We start from the raw sequence: 5372 nt of genomic DNA, 5'->3' as shown, positions 1-5372 counted from the left end.
GTATAACTCAGGACAGTGGTTACTGGAACCTACAGCACTTAGTTAAAATTTAACAGCCCTGAAGGTCTCGGGAGTTAACTGTGTAACCGTACGATAATATGTGATTTTTCAGAGGGTAACACAAAATAAACATAATTTGTTGATATAAGATGAGAGGAAATGTGGTGCAAGCTGATGTACGTTTACATGGAATTATTATTTCTCTATAATTCTGAACCCTGCAGTCATCTTCTAGAATGTGATTCAGATATTCACCTAAAAGGAGAAGTTCACTAACAAACATTTTTACAAATTAAAATTACTGTTAGTTTTAAAAAAACACTGTAACAGTACAATAGATCAGTACAATAGATCAGCCCCTAATGAACATGCTCCTGAGTTTTTGTAATTCTTACAATTAATACAATAGTTTTTAGGTGCTGCTGAGAATGTATCCAGATGTTACTGTTTAGCTGATGGGCACTCTTGCTTAATATCTTACATAAAAGGAAAGAGAAAGCAACAAATTCATTTTATTATTTAAAGGGAACCTATACCCAACCAACAAAACTAATCTAAAATGGTACATTCTTTATTGTTTTATTTTTGTATTCAAGATATTAACACTGCTAATATCATGAATGTGTTAAAGGACTGCCTCTTGCTCTTCTGTCTGGATAGGGGCAGGACAGAACTTCAGAAGCTTAACAAGAAGTGTCTCCTGTGGCTGCAGTGTAAACTGCAATAGTACTCAGAAAGGCACTAACATTCTTTTGCATTTGGGCATTATCTTCCCTTTAAATATCAGAAAAACTTGAAAACTCCCTACCCCTGTCTTGAGCTCTGACTACTGGGGTAGAAAAGTGACTCAGGTGATATGAACAGGTGGATGTGCATACCCTAAAAGAATCTTAACAGACCCTTACAGAATTGGGACTTAATGCTGTGAGATCCCCCCTAAAATGACTACTTTAAACAGTCATGCTTTATTTTATTTTTTTTTAAAAAAAGGCAAAATTCAGTTTATGTATCATCTGGCTCAAGACATTTTTTTTCTATTGTTGTAGAACAATAGTTTACACCTAGCTGTGCTATAATGCAACACTAAAGGGCAGATTCACTAAAGGGCGAAGTGGCTAATGCTAGCAACTTTTCGCCAGCGTTGCCAGCTACAGGTACATCCCAATTTACTTATAGGCGCAGGCGCCAATTCGCTAGCGGGACCGTCACTAGCGTTCATTCGCACTCTATAGCCAGACGACTTTTCGCTCTGGCGAACAATCAGGGTTGGACTGGGGGGCTTGGGGCCCACCGGGGCTACTGCCCCAGGGCCCCCCTCCGCCACTCTAGTGCACCATGTTGCGTTTCTGCATATGCGCCCGGTGCCGGGACTCTGCGTGTGTGCATGGTTTGTCTGTGCGGTGCAGCGTTTGTGCGCATGCGCAAAATTTATATTTTGCTGCGACAAAGAGTGCAACACTAAGAAGCGGATCTGGGACGGCAGGGCCCTCAAAAGCCCGGGGCCCACCGGGTTTTTTCCCGGTGTCCCGCCGGCCCAGTCCAACACTGCGAACGATTGTTACTCCGCAAATTCACTAAAGTGCAGATTTTACTGATTGTTACCTCTTTCGCCACCTCAGACCAGGCAAAGTGCTATAAAGAAGCTAGATCATCCTCAATCTTCTGTCACTTACATCATATCCTGTGTGCCGAAAATGCATTAAAGTTCAAAAAATGCTGTTGGGATTGGCTGCAAAAGTCCTGACTTATGACTTTTATGGGTAACCGGTTTTCTCCACACATTTTATAACATATGGAACATTAATTTTACAGTGGGCTCATGTGTAGGGCATTATATATGTTCCCTGGACATTTGTAATAAAAAGTGGTAACTTCAAGCATTTATGATAAAGACGTCCATACAACTTTAAATTTCCCGCCATATGCAAATTGACCTAAGCGCAAGATCAATAACGAATTTCCAGTAGGCACAAATGAACGCTAGCTCATCTTCGCTATGAAATGTTCGCACAGCTGAACTAACGCTACGGAAAAGTTGCCAGCGTTCAACACCCGGGACGAAACTTCACTTAGTGAATTAGCATATTCGTAGCGCATTTGCACCTGGCGAAGGGATCCGAGGGGTGCGAAGCTGATGCTGGCGAATCTGCACCTGAAGCAAATACAAAAAACTCTCTAATAGGTGCTGAACATCTTTTAACTCTTCCCACTAATACCCACAGACAATAGTAAGCTTCTGAACTGCTATAAAAGGAGCAGAAATCATAATGTCCTGTGTCTCTCATTGACTTTAGAGGAAGGAAGTAGAGGAGGAAACTTATTTTAAAAAGTGTACCTGTGCTATGTAGCAGTATTCTATGTTGAATTAATTATTATTAATTCAACCATACTGGCATACTCTCACGTGGTGGGTGTTTGGTTTTAGTACTGAGAATATTGTTTTGATAAAGTCATCTATCATATTAGATGATCCACTGGGTAAATTACAAATGTCCCTGTGACTCACATTATTCATACTTTAAGCAATTTGGCCTTTGTACTCCCTTGTAGGCTATGAAAATAGAAAGTGCAAAAGTCAACAGGAACGAAATGAATAAAAAGGGTGACACTTTTGTTGCTGTTTGAGCAAATCCCAAACATTCAGTTCAAAAATAGAAATATTTCTGCATTGATTAAATATTAGATTTTCTTTATCGATGAATGAAAACAATCTTGTATGCATTATTCATACAGTGCCAAATGAATGAAGCATTATGCAAAATGTATACAAAAATGACAGCAGTTGATCAATAACATTTAAGTGGCTGGACTAATTGCAGCCAGTGGATAATAGGAAAGGTAGAGGATAAACTTAGCTTCAGTCCATTTACTATGCTATGGCAAGTTATGAACAATTGTTTTGTTGCATTACTTATAAACTTTATTGATCAATCATTCTCTTTACTGGGCTCGTGAAATAACCTCTTAGTGTTGCCTTCCTGGCATCAGACACTGCTCCTTTGACAGTGAGAACACCAGGAAGAATGAAGTTCTCTCCATTAAAGGAGAAGGAAATTCCCTGGGCGCAAAAACCCTCCCCCCTCCCCTGTGTTGCCCCTCCTCCCCCCTGGCCTACCTGTCCCCCCAGGCAAATGCTCCTAACTTGTTACTCTGCGCAGGTCCAGTCCACAGAGTTCACAGGCGCCATCTTCTCCCAAGCGGTCTTCTTCCTGCTTTGACCGTCGTTTTTGGCGCATGCGCAGTAGGAGCAATTTACCGGTACGGATTTACTACGCATGCGCCAAAAGTCACAAAGTGAAATCTGAAAACTTTGTGACTTTTGGAGCATGCGCAGTAGATCCGTACCGGTGAAATGCTCCTACTGCGCATGCGCCAAAAACGCCAGTCAAAGCAGGAAGAAGACCGATTGGGAGAAGATGGCGCCCGTGGACTGGACCTGTGCAGAGAGGTGAGTAACAAGTTAGGGGGGGGAGGGGGGCAACACAGGAGGGGGGAGGGATTTTTTTCGCCCAGGGGGTTTCCTTCTCCTTTAAGGAAAATGTGCTCATTCCATGGGGTGTCTGATTAACTCCAGTACTTGTTTAAAATAAAATAATAGGCCATGTTTTATCCAGTGGCGTAACTACAGAGGAAGAAGACCCCGCAACCGCGGGGGGCCGGGAGTACAGGTGGTCCGGAGGGGGCCTGCTTCCTCAGTAGTATGGGGATGGTGCTATGCTTCTTTCCCTCCCGGATTTCAGGTGCACTCGGCTGCTGTGTTTAAATTTAGCTACAGAAGCAGCAGCTGAGTGGCGAGGGGTGAACACAGCCAGGGTTAAAAATTAAATGTTGGAAGCCCCACCTCCATGCTGTGACTGAGGCGCGCATCGCTGTGACTGAGAGAGCAGGCAAGGCAATGACACTAGACGCGTCGTTGGAGGAGTTCCAAAGCCTCTATTCGTGGGGCTCCAACAGTGGCGGATCGCTCAGGCACCCAGAAACTGAGGCGGTCTGAGGAACTGCCTGAGCCTGAAAAGAACATGAAGAGGAGATGGCCTGGCGATACCTGCACTGAACAGCGAAGAGGAACTACTCGGTAATTAGCACAGGCCAATAGAAAGTGCAGGCACTGCCCCAGTACAAGCAGAGAGAATGGGACGTCTGGTGGATCAGCTCATTGGTGACCTTGGCTACTCATGGCATGCAGACCCTTGTCTTCCCCTGAACTCCCACTGTGCAGTTACTAGTAAGAATTGAACTGCAGTTTTTATTATTTGTACTTCTGAGTTGTTTGGGCACCCTGCTGTGAGTTATCTGGGTATTTATACATGAAATAGTTAGTGTTCCACCCTGCTGTGAGTTCTGGGGTATTTATACACAAAATAGTTACTGTTTCACCGTTCTGTGAGTTATGGGGGTATTTATACATGAAATAGTTAGTGTTCCACCCAGCTGTGAGTTCTGGGGTATTTATACACAAAATAGTTACTGTTTCACCATTCTGTGAGTTATGGGGGTATTTATACACAAAATAGTTACTGTTTCAACGTTCTGTGAGTTATGGGGGTATTTATACATGGAATTGCCACTGTACCAGCCTTCTATGAGTTCTGGGGATATTATACATGACATTCTCCCACTATTATGTGCAGAGGGGGCCCTGAAAAATTTTTTTGCAGAGGGGCCCTGGCATCCGAAGTTACACCACTGTCTATTTTATTATATTTCCATAAAAGGGGTTGTTCACCTTTACGTAAACTTTTCGTATGTTATAGAAAGGCCTAAACAACTTTTCAATTGGTCTTCATTATTTATTTTTTTAAAGTTTTTGAGTTGTTTGCCTTTTTCTTCTGACTTGTTTCAGATTTCAAGTGGACTGTCACCCCATCTTAAAAATAAATGTTCTGTAAGGCTAAAAATGTATTTTTATTGCTACTTTTTATTACTCCTCTTTCTATTCAGTCTCTCTCTCCTCTTCATATTCCAGTCTCTCATTCATATCAATGCATGCTGCTAGGGTAATTTGGACCCTAGCAACCAGATTGCTGAAATTGCAAAGAGCTGCTGAATAAAAAGCTAAATAACTCAAAAACCACAATTAATTAAAAATTAAGAATATCAATCTATACATCATACTAAGGGGCAGATTTATCAAGGGTCGAATTTCGAAGTACAAAAAACTTCGAAATTCAACCATCGAATTGAAAAACTTCGACGTTTTTTCACCGAATTTAGCAATCGTACGATCTAATAAAAATCGTTTGATTGAACGATTCGAACGATTTTAGGGTACGATCGACGATTTTTATTCCATGTGTAAAGCCTTTAAGCCTTGTAGAAGGTCCCCATAGGCTAACATATTCAGCAGGTTTAATTTGGCGAAGTATTGAAGT

This window comes from Xenopus laevis, chromosome 4L (assembly GCF_017654675.1).
Source record: "Xenopus laevis strain J_2021 chromosome 4L, Xenopus_laevis_v10.1, whole genome shotgun sequence".
NCBI lineage: Eukaryota > Metazoa > Chordata > Amphibia > Anura > Pipidae > Xenopus > Xenopus laevis.
Note: the sequence above shows the minus strand (reverse complement) of the source record.